We start from the raw sequence: 12,689 nt of genomic DNA, 5'->3' as shown, positions 1-12,689 counted from the left end.
AGTGAGTTTGTTAACTCCCTCAAAACAGAAAAGTGATGCCAATAGTCCCACGTGTTGCTGTTCCGAGGCCACTCAATCTGAGTCACTTTTGCCTACAAGTAGCTCTGTTGGTGTGATCTCCTTCTGGGAACTGAGAAAAATACATTATTCATTCATTTAATGAGTATTTATTAAAAGCTGCCTAAATGCAAAACACTATGATAATTCCCAATTACTTCTGGTAAACTAGCTTACACAAACTAATTTCAAGCCTATGAAAAAGTTCCTTTTCAGGAAGATACTTCTGAGTGAGCCACTTCAAAGAATTTTCCCTTGGGAGAGTCGCATCGGAAAAGCAGGTACGGAAAAGAATGCCTTAGTTAAGTTACAAGGCTGATCACAAGACTCAGTGGTCATGTAAGATGGACAACAAACTTTCCAGATGTGGCTATAAATTACATCATGCATTACAATAGTTTCATAAATCAAGTTTGGGAACGGTTTTCTTTTCTTTTCTTTCTTTTCCTCACTGCTGGACTACTGTAGGACAATTTTGATATGACCACCTACTCTGGAAAAAAAAAAAATACTGACAAGAAGACAACTATTCTGTCCATTATCACCAGAAAAAAAAAAGTGAAGCTGTTAAAACACAGTCTATATAGCATTCCCCAGGCCCTGGTACATATTGACCTTAACATTAGAAAAGAACGTAGACAATCAGAGCCCTCATATACAACCAATGGAAGTAAAAAAAGGCACAACAATGACAGAACACTGTTTACTTTAATAAAGTTGAAGATACACACATTCTATGGTCCAGCCTACAGAAATGAGTGCAAGTGTGAACTAGAAAAATGAACTATACATTCATAGTAGAATCATTCCTGATAGCTCCAAAGTGGACATAATTCATACTTGTGGTTTATTCATAGAATGTAATAATATAGAGAAGTAAAAATGGGGAAACTACAGAGAATGCAATAACATTAATTTCTCAAGCCTACTGTTAAACAAAAGAAGCCAGCCAAAAGTATAATTCCATTTATGTAAAGTACAAAAATAAGCAAAACCAAATACTTCCCTATAAGGAAGCATACTTAGTTATTAAGATAAAGAAAAACAAGGAAGTCATGACCATTAGGAAAGGAGAATGTTACAGTTGGAAGGATAGAGAGGCAGAGGATACTGATTGGGATGGAATATGAGGGAAGATTCCAGGGTGCAAATGATAGTCTATTTCTTGACCTCAGGGGTAGTTACTACAGAGGTTTATGTATAATATTAAAGTTATAATCTATGTATTAAGCGTGTTTTGGTGTATATTTTACAAAAAAGAAATGTCTCTATCTATCCACTGATATTCACCTACTTCTTGTGGCTTTCAGTCCAACAACAAAACTAGAACAGTATTTCAGGATTAGACAAAAATAGCAAGTACTGAGATATAAGTGTTTATCGCATTCCACAAGGGGGTTTTGATACATATCTGGGTCCCCATCTACACAGACTTTCAATAATGTGATGGTCTTTTCACAGCTCCCAGACCCATGAAAATCTCCGACACCCCCAACACCTCCAGCACCATCACTGGCTTCATCCTTCTGGGCTTCCCTTCCCCCAGGGAAGGGCAGATCCTCCTCTTTCTGCTCTTCTCTGTTGTCTACCTCCTGACCCTCATGGGAAATGGGTCTATCATCTGTGCTGTGTACTGGGATCAGAGACTCCACACTCCCATGTACATCTTGCTCGCCAACTTCTCCTTCCTAGAGATCTGCTATGTCACCTCCACTGTCCCCAATATGTTGGCCAACTTCCTCTCTGATACCAAGGTCATCTCCTTCTCTGGGTGCTTTCTCCAGTTCTACTTTTTCTTCTCCTTGGGTGCTGTAGAATGCTTTTTCTTGGCTATTATGGCATTTGATCGGTACCTTGCCATCTGCCGGCCTCTACATTATCCAACCATTATGACAGGACGTCTCTGCACCAATCTTGTGGTCACCTGCTGGATACTTGGTTTCTTTTGGTTCTTGATTCCCATCATCATCATCTCCCAAATGTCGTTCTGTGGATCCAGGATCATTGAACACTTCCTGTGTGATCCAGGTCCCCTGTTGGCCCTCACCTGTACTAGAGTCCCTGTAATAGAGTTAACTATGTCCACCTTAAGTTCTCTGCTCTTATTTATTCCCTTTCTCTATATCATGGGGTCCTATGCTCTGGTCCTGAGAGCTGTGTTGAGGGTCCCTTCAGCAGCTGGATGAAGAAAAGCTTTCTCTACCTGTGGGTCCCACCTGGCTGTAGTTTCACTCTTCTATGGCTCAGTGATGGTCATGTATGTGAGCCCAACAACTGAGCGTGAAGCTGTGATGCAGGAGATGGTGACATTGTTTTATTCCATAGTAACTCCACTCATCAACCCTGTAATATGTAGTCTGAGGAACAAAGATATGAAACATGCTATAACGAAATTATTGGGAGCCTAAAAGTAAGAGTCTTGGTTTAAAAGATTTAGGGCAGAATCTGTTTCTAATTTCTTAGTTAAAAGGAAGACCCACATCACTCAGAAAATTGTCTATATTGTTTTTGAACTTTATACACCAAAGTTTATTTCCTGGATTTATAAGGCTATAAGGAATCTCAGAGATGCACTCCATCTTGGAATTCAGCCTCTCATTCTTTATTTGTATTTAACCTTACAAATTACACAAGGTTATAACGCTATTGCAAAACCTAAGGTTTTCTGTTATCCTTTCAACAATGACAAATTGGCCTTATTCTTCTAGTTGAGATTAAATTTTGCCCTCCAGAACATCTGTCATGGTAGCATTAATTATAGACAAAATATTAATATTGTGTGTGTATATGTATCTATATAGATATATAAGCATATTTATCTATATCTATCTATCTATATATCTATCTATATATCTTGAGATCATTAAGAAAAATAACATCGGCACAAAAGAAAAAGCGCCAAATGTATGAAAAAAATAAATAGCAGATGTTTCAAATATCTAAAAAGACTTTTTTTATTCAGAATTAAAGAGACAAAAGTTGACAAAGATCAAACGTGATGTTAGAGAAAACAGCAATCTCCTCCTTTGCTAGTAGACTGTACATTTTTACAACAGCTTTGGAGGACATTTTGACACAAACTACCAAAATTTTAATGGCATTCCTTTTGACTCAGCAATTCCACTCTTAGATATTGATCTGAGTAGCATACTCACATATAAGAAAAAATGGTGTACATACAGGAATATCGAGTACTGTTTCTAATAGCAAAATATTAAACCAATCTAAATTCCTCTCAATGAAGGACTGATTCAATTACTATATATCCATAGAATGAAATATGCTATATACCTGTAAAAAATGAAGATCCGTACATATATATTGATCTAAATCTATCCTCAATGTACATAATTAAATGAAAAGCAAGATGAAAAAAGTTTCTATCTTGGGCTATCTTTCAGGTGGAGAAAGATTATGGGTAAATGTGTGTTTGTTTTCATAAATACATTATATACTGCTTGAAGAAGAAAGAAGAAAGCAGAACAGTGATTGTTTCTGAGAAAGAGAACTGGGTGTTTGGGGCAGGGAAAGAAAAAGACAATCACCTCATATGGTTTTGAATTTTTAAAATTTCTTTCTATAAGTATATATGGGATTTAAACATACATTTAAACAATTAATGGTAATATTAAAAAATAAATTTTAGAACTACTCGACTATGAAATTAGATCCAGGGAAACATTTCTTCATAATTCTTTGATTCTTTGGGAAGTTAGGAAGAGGACTGATGGTTGATGGAAAATGAAAAAGAAGTAAACTGAAAACCACTTGATGTCTTCTTACTAAAATTCTTTGGTTCTGTTAGAACAAGGGGGAAATGACTTCCTCCTCTGAGGAGCTATGAGAGTAAATAAACTATGAAAAAGTGAAAGTGGCTCTATTTTTATTCCTATTGTACCATATTCATCCATGGTCACTTATTCATTAAAATGATTAAAATATCTAATTTGCTAGGCACTGAGCTAGAAGATGACTAATACACAGAAGTGAATAAGACATATTTCCTTTTCTTGTGGGGCTCACAAACAAGTGGCAAATGGGCAAGATGTGCTATAAACAAAGGAATCCTTAGTTGATATGGGAACAAGTGAAAAAAGAGTACAGATAAAAGCCAAGAGTATTAAGGGGCGAGAAGGCATGACAAGTCCTGAAAAATTCATTTAACCATTCATAGATCACATCCTATTTACAAGTATAAAGCACTATACAGAAAAGAAGTGTTTCTAGAATAGGTGTCTAGAGTCTAGTTTTTTCAGAGTAAACCCTTTTAAAAGAATATTCTGTTATCTGGAACTGACCCATTATTGCATGTTTACCATGTTAGGGGAGTCTAGTTTTTTCAGAGTAAACCCTTTTAAAAGAATATTCTGTTATCTGGAACTGACCCATTATTGCATGTTTACCATGTTAGGGGAGTCTAGTTTTTTCAGAGTAAACCCTTTTAAAAGAATATTCTGTTATCTGGAACTGACCCATTATTGCATGTTTACCATGTTAGGGGAGTCTAGTTTTTTCAGAGTAAACCCTTTTAAAAGAATATTCTGTTATCTGGAACTGACCCATTATTGCATGTTTACCATGTTAGGGGAGTCTAGTTTTTTCAGAGTAAACCCTTTTAATAGAATAGGTGTCTATAGGGCATTTTCTGCCCTATCATTATTGATGATTGGCCATACTTATTGATATACTAATGAGTGATGAACATCCTTAATCAAAATAAGCATGGCTCCAAGATATAATTTACAATTTAAGAATTAAGATAAAGAGACATAAAGAGAAATGGACGGCAAAAAAAATTCCTGGCTAACTTAACATAGTAAAAAAAAAATGTCTTTTGGGTATTGAAATATAAAAATCAATCTTTATAGAAACCCAAAAAGCCGTAGGGCAAGTCAACAAAACTAGGAGCTGGTTCTTTGAAAGAATAAGATTTATAAACTCCTGGCCAGACTTATCAAAAAGAAAAGGACCAAATGACAGGGTCAAGATGGCAGAGAAGTAGCAGGCTGAGACTACATCAGGTAGCAGGAGATCAGCTTGATAGCTTATCCAAACATTGCAAACACCTACAAATCCAACGGGAGATCGAAGAGAAGAAGAACAGCAATTCTAGAAACAGAAAATCAACCACTTTCTGAAAGGTAGGACTGGCAGAGAAGTGAATCCAAAACGATGGGAAGATAGACCACGGCGGGTAGGGGCTGGCTCCCGGCAAGCAGCGGAGCAACGGAGCACAAAATCAGGACTTTTAAAAGTCTGTTCCACTGAGGGACTTTGCTCCAGAGGCTAAACCAGGGTGAAGCCCACGCGGGGTCAGCGTGGCCCCAGGTCCTGCAGGGTCACAGAAGGATCAGGGGTGTCGGAGAGTCGCAGAGCTCACAGATGTTAGAACGGAGAAGCCGGCTACAGAGACAGAGCTGAGGACTGAACTCTCAGCTCAGGGTTACCTTGAACTGGTCGTGGGCTGGGTGAGTTCGGATCGCGGCTGGAGGCTGGGGATATGGGAGTGATTGGGCGCTGTCCTCTGGGGGCGCACTGAGGAGTGGGGCCCCAGGCTCTCCGCTCCTCCGGGCCGGAGACTGGGAGGCCGCCATTTTCATTCCCGTCCTCTGGAACTCTACGGAAAGCGTTCAGGGAACAGAAACTCCCAAAAGCGAACCCGAGCGGATTACTTAGTCTGGCCCCCAGTAAGGGCGGTGCAATTCTGCCTTGGGCAAAGACACTTGAGAGTCACTACAAAAGGCCCCTCCCCCAGAAGATCAACAAAATATCCAGCCAGGACAAAGTTCATCTATCAAGGAAAACAGGTTCAATACCAAAGACAGCAGTGGAATTCCAGAGGAGGAGAAAGCAAAGGACGGAACTCATGGCTTTCTCCCCATGATTCCTTAGTCTTGTGGTTAATTCCATTTTTTTTTTCAATTTTTTTTCCTTCTTTTTCTTCTTCTGCTAAATTTTTTAAAAACTTTTACCCTTTACTTTTTTAACGTTTTTTGAGTAGTTTATCTAAAATATATATTTTTTCTTTCTTTTTTATATTTTTTCTTTATTTGTTTTATTTTTTAAATTTTTTTCTTTTTTTTTTCTGAAACTCTTTTTATCCCCTTTATCCCCTGCCCCACAATTTGGGGTCTCTTCTGATTGGGTTACAGCGCATATTTCTGGGGTCTTTGCCACCCTTTTAGTATTTTATTTGATCCTTCATATCCTCTTATCTGGATAAAATGACAAGGCGGAAAAAATCACCACAAACAAAAGAACAAGAGGCAGTACCGAATGCTAGGGACCTAATCAACACAGACATTGGTAATATGTCAGATCAAGAGTTCAGAATGACGATTCTGAACATTCTAGCCGGGCTCGAAAAAGGCATGGAAGATATTAGAGAAACCCTCTCTGGAGATATAAAAGCCCTTTCTGGAGAAATTAATGAACTAAAATCTAACCAAGTTGAAATCAAAAAAGCTATTAATGAGGTGCAATAAAAAATGGAGGCTCTCACTGCTAGGATAAATGAGGCAGAAGAAAGAATTAGTGATATAGAAGACCAAATGACAGAGAATAAAGAAGCCAAACAAAAGAGGGACAAACAGCTACTGGACCATGAGGAGAGAATTCGAGAGATAAGTGACACCATAAGATGAAACAACATTAGAATAATTGGGATTCCAGAAGAAGAAGAAAGAGAGAGGGGAGCAGAAGGTCTATTGGAGAGAATTATTGGAGAGAACTTTCCTAATATGGCAAAGGGAACAAGCATCAAAATCCAGGAGATGCAGAGAACCCCCCTCAAAGTCAACAAGAATAGGTCCACACCCCATCACCTAATAGTAAAATTTACAAATCTTAGTGACAAAGAGAAAATCCTGAAAGCAGCCCGGGAAAAGAAGTCTGTAACATACAATGGTAAAAATATTAGATTGGCAGCAGAGTTATCCACAGAGACCTGGCAGGCCAGAAAGAGCTGGCATGATATATTCAGAGCACTCAACGAGAAAAACATGCAGCCAAGAATACTCTATCCAGCTAGGCTATCATTGAAAATAGAAGGAGAGATAAAAAGCTTCCAGGACAAACAAAAACTGAAAGAATTTGCAAACACCAAACCAGCTCTACAGGAAATATTGAAAGGGGTCCTCTAAGCAAAGAGAGGGCCTAAAAGTAGTAGATACAGAGACAATAGTAGTAGTAGGTACAGAGACAATATACAGTAACAGTCACCTTACAGGCTAATAATGGCACTAAATTCATATCTCTCAATAGTTACCCTGAATGTTAATGGGCTAAATGCCCCAATCAAAAGACACAGGGTATCAGAATGGATAAAAAAACAAAACCCATCAATATGTTGCCTACAAGAAACTCATTTTAGATGCGAAGACACCTCCAGATTTAAAGTGAGGGGGTGGAAAACAATTTACCATGCTAATGGGCATCAGAAGAAAGCTGGGGTGGCAATCCTTATATCAGATCAATTAGATTTTAAGCCAAAGACTATAATAAGAGATTAGGAAAGACACTATATCCTACTCAAAGGGTCTGTCCAACAAGAAGATCTAACAATTTTAAATATCATTGCCCCTAACGGAGCAGCCAACTATATAAATCAATTAATAACAAAATCAAAGAAACACATCAATAATAATACAATAATAGTAGGGGACTTGAACACTCCCCTCACTGAAATGGACAGATCATCCAAGCAAAAGATCAACAAGGAAATAAAGGCCTTAAATGACACACTGGACCAGATGGACATCACAGATATATTCAGAACATTTCATCCCAAAGCAACAGAATATACATTCTTCTCTAGTGCACATGGAACATTCTGCAGAATAGCTCACATCCTGGGTCACAAATCAGGTCTCAACAGGTATCAAAAGATTAGGATCATTCCCTGCATATTTTCAGACCACAACGCTCTGAAGCTAGAACTGAATCACAAGAGGAAAGCTGGAAAGAACCCAAATACATGGAGACTAAACAGCATCCTTCTTTTTTTTTTTTTAAGATTTTATATATTTGTCAGAGAGAGAGAGAACACAGGCAGAGTGGCAGGCAGAGGAAGAGGGAGAAGCAGGCCCCCTACCCAGCAAGGAACCCAATGCGGGACTTGATCCCAGGACACCGGGATCATGACCTGAGTGAAAGGCAGCTGCTTAAGCAATTGAGCCACCCAGGCGTCCCAAACAGCATCCTTCTAAAGAATGAATGGGTCGGGGCGCCTGGGTGGCTCAGTGGATTAAGCCGCTGCCTTCGGCTCGGGTCATGATCTCAGGGTCCTGGGATCGAGCCCCGCGTCGGGCTCTCTGCTCCGCAGGGAGCCTGCTTCCTCCTCTCTCTCTCTGCCTGCCTCTCTGCCTACTTGTGATCTCTCTCTCTGTCAAATAAATAAAAAAAAAAATCTTAAAAAGAATGAATGGGTCAATGAGGAAATTAAAGAAGAATTGAAAAAATTCATGGAAACAAATGATAATGAAAACACAGCGGTTCAAAATCTGTGGGACACAGCAAAGGCAATCCTGAGAGGAAAATATATAGCGGTACAAGCCTTTCTCAAGAAACAAGAAAGGCCTCAAGTACACAACCTAACCCTACACTTAAAGGAGCTGGAGAAAGAACAAGAAAGAAACCCTAAACCCAGCAGGAGAAGAGAAATCATAAAGATCAGAGCAGAAATCAATGAAATAGAAACCAAAAAAACAATAGAAAAAATCAATGAAACTAGGAGCTGGTTCTTTGAAAGAATCAATAAGATTGATAAACCCTGGCCAGACTTATCAAAAAGAAAAGAGAAAGGACCCAAATGTATAAAATGATGAATGAAAGAAGAGAGATCACAACTAACACCAAAGAAATACAGACAATTATAAGAACATACTATGAGCAACTCTACGCCAACAAATTTGACAATCTGGAAGAAATGGATGCATTCCTAGAGACATATAAACTACCACAACTGAACCAGGAAGAAATAGAAAACCTGAACAGGCCCACAACCAGTAAGGAGATTGAAACAGTCATCAAAAATCTCCAGACAAACAAAAGCCCAGGGCCAGACGGCTTCCCAGGGGAATTCTACCAAACATTTAAAGAAGAACTAATTCCTATTCTCCTGAAACTGTTCCCCCCAAAAAAAAGAAATGGAAGGAAAACTTCCAAACTCATTTTATGAGGCCAGTATTACCTAGATCCCAAAACCAGACTAGGATCCCATCAAAAAAGAGAACTACAGACCAATATCCTTGATGAACACAGATGCAAAAATTCTCTCCAAAATACTAGCCAATAGGATTCAAAAGTACATTAAAAGGATTATTCACCACAATCAAGTGGGATTTATTCCAGGGCTGCAGGGTTGGTTCAACATCCACAAATCAATCAATGTGATAGAACACATTAATAAAAGAAAGAACAAGAACCATATGATACTCTCCATAGATGCTGAAAAAGCATTTGACAAAGTACAGCATCCCTTCCTGATCAAAACTCTTCAAAGTGTAGGGATAGAGGGCACATACCTCAATATTATCAAAGCTATCTATGAAAAACCCACCGCAAATATCATTCTCAATGGAGAAAAACTAAAAGCTTTTCCATGAAGGTCAGGAACACAGTAGGAACTACTGCTATTCAACATAGTACTAGAAGTCCTAGCCTCAGCAATAAGGCAACAAAAAGAAATTAAAGGCATCCAAATCGGCAAAGAAGAAGTCAAACTATCACTCTTCACAGATGATAGGATACTATATGTGGAAAACCCAAAAGACTCCACTCCAAAACTGCTAGAACTTGTGCAGGAATTCAGTAAACTGTCAATATATAAAATCAATGCACAGAAATCAGTTGCATTTCTGTACACCAACAACAAGACAGAAGAAAGAGAAATTAAGGAGTCAATCCCATTTACAATTGCACCCAAAACTATAAGATACCTAGGAATAAACCTAACCAAAGAGGCTAAGAATCTATATGCAGAAAACTATAAAGTACTCATGAAAGAAATTGAGGAAGACACAAAGAAATGGAAAAATGTTCCATGCTCCTGGATTGGAAGAATAAATATTGTGAAAATGTCTATGCTACCTAAAGCAATCTACACATTTAATGCAATCCCTATCAAAATACCATCCATTTTTTTCAAAGAAATGGAACAAATGATCCTAAAATTTATATGGAACCAGAAAAGACCTCGAATAGCCAAAGGAATATTGAAAAAGAAAGCCAATGTTGGCGGCATCACAATTCCGGACTTCAAGCTCTATTACAAAGCTGTCATCATCAAGACAGCATGGTATTGGCACAAAAACAGACACATAGATCAGTGGAACAGAATAGAGAGCCCAGAAATAGACCCTCAACTCTATGGTCAACTAATCTTCGACAAAGCAGGAAAGAATGTCCAATGGAAAAAAGACAGCCTCTTCAATAAATGGTGCTGGGAAAATTGGACAGCCACATGCAGAAAAATGAAATTGGACCACTTCCTTACACCACACACAAAAATAGACTCCAAATGGATGAAGGACCTCAATGTGAGAAAGGAATCCATCAAAATCCTTGAGGAGAAGGCAGGCAGCAACCTCTTCGACCTCAGCCGTAGCAACATCTTCCTAGGAACAACGGCAAAGGCAAGGGAAGCAAGGGCAAAAATGAACTCTTGGGATTTCATCAAGATCAAAAGCTTTTGCACAGCAAAGGAAACAGTTAACAAAACCAAAAGACAACTGACAGAATGGGAGAAGATATTTGCAAACGACATATCAGATAAAGGGCTAGTATCCAAAATCTATAAGGAACTTAGCAAACTCAACACCCAAAGAACAAACAATCCAATCAAGAAATGGGCAGAGGACATGAACAGACATTTCTGCAAAGAAGACATCCAGATGGCCAACAGACACATGAAAAAGTGCTCCACGTCACTCAGCATCAGGGAAATACAAATCAAAACCACAATGAGATATCACCTCACACCAGTCAGAATGGCTAAAATTAACAAGTCAGGAAATGACAGATGCTGGCGAGGATGCGGAGAAAGGGGAACCCTCCTCCACTGTTGGTGGGAATGCAAGCTGGTGCAACCACTCTGGAAAACAGCATGGAGGTTCCTCAAAATGTTGAAAATAGAACTACCCTATGACCCAGCAATTGCACTACTGGGTATTTACCCTAAAGATACAAACGTTGTGATCCGAAGGGGCATGTGTACCCGAATGTTTATAGCAGCAATGTCTACAATAGCCAAACTATGGAAAGAACCTAGATGTCCATCAACAGATGAATGGATAAAGAAGATGTGGTATACATACACAATGGAATACTATGCAGCCATCAAAAGAAATGAAATCATGCCATTTGCGACGACATGGATGGAACTAGAGCGTATCATGCTTAGTGAAATAAGTCAATCGGAGAAAGACAACTATCATATGATCTCCCTGATATGAGGACATGGAGAAGCAACATGGGGGGTGAGGGGGATAGGAAAAGAATAAATGAAACAAGAGGGGATTGGGAGGGAGACAAACCATAAGTGACTCTTAATCTCACAAAACAAACTGGGGGTTGCTGGGGGGAGGTGGGATTGGGAGAGGGGGAGGGGGCTATGGACATTGGGGAGGGTAAGTGCTATCGTGAGTGCTGTGAAGTGTGTAAACCTGGCGATTCACAGACCTGTACCCCTGGGGATAAAAATACATTATATGTTTATTAAAAAAAAAAAAATTTGAAGGGGAGGCGAACCATAAGTGACTATGGACTCAGAAAAACAACCTGAGGGTTTTGAAGGGTCAGGGGTGGGCGGTTGGGGGAACAGGTGGTGGGTAATGGGGAGGGCACGTTTTGCATGGAGCACTGGGTGTTGTGCAAAAAGAATGAATACTGTTACGCTGAAAAAATAAATAAAATGGAAAAGAAGAAAAAAAAAAGTGCTCCACATTACTCGGCATCAGGGAAATACAAATCAAAACCACAATGAGATATCACCTCACACCAGTCAGAATGGCTAAAATTAAGAAGTCAGGAAATGACAGATGCTGGCGAGGATGCAGAGAAAGGGGAACCCTCCTACACTGTTGGTGGGAATGCAAGCTGGTGCAACCACTCTGGAAAACAGCATGGAGGTTCCTCAAAATGTTGAAAATAGAACTACCCTACCCTATGACCCAGCAATTGCACTACTGGGTATTTACCCCAAAGATACAAATGTAGTGATCCCAAGGGGCACATGCACTGGAATGTTTATAGCAGCAATGTCTACAATAGCCAAACTATGGAAAGAACCTAGATGTCCATCAACAGATGAATGGATAAAGAAGATGTAGTAGATATACACAATGGAATACTCTGCAGCCATCAAAAGAAATGAAATCTTGCCAGTTGCAACGACATGGATGGAACTAGAGGGTATCATGCTTAGTGAAATAAGTCAATCGGAGAAAGACAACTATCATATGATCTCCCTGATATGAGGATGTGGAGATGCAACATGGGGGGTGAGGGGGATAGGAAAAGAATAAATGAAACAAGAGGGGATTGGGAGGGAGACAAACCATAAGTGACTCTTAATCTCACAAAACAAACTGGGGGCTTCTGGGGGGAGGTGAGGTTGGGAGAGGGGGAGGGTA

General features: G+C 39.3%; 1 pseudogene; it reads left to right on the top strand.

Annotated features, from left to right (window-relative positions):
• The first annotated feature begins 1,486 nt into the window (after positions 1-1,486).
• On the top strand, positions 1,487-2,465 carry LOC123944378 (annotated as a pseudogene).
• Positions 2,466-12,689: the final 10,224 nt, after the last annotated feature.

Source organism: Meles meles, chromosome 6, assembly GCF_922984935.1.
Source record: "Meles meles chromosome 6, mMelMel3.1 paternal haplotype, whole genome shotgun sequence".
In the NCBI taxonomy this organism is placed as follows: Eukaryota; Metazoa; Chordata; class Mammalia; order Carnivora; family Mustelidae; genus Meles; species Meles meles.
Note: the sequence above shows the minus strand (reverse complement) of the source record. Positions and strands in the feature narration are given on the sequence as shown.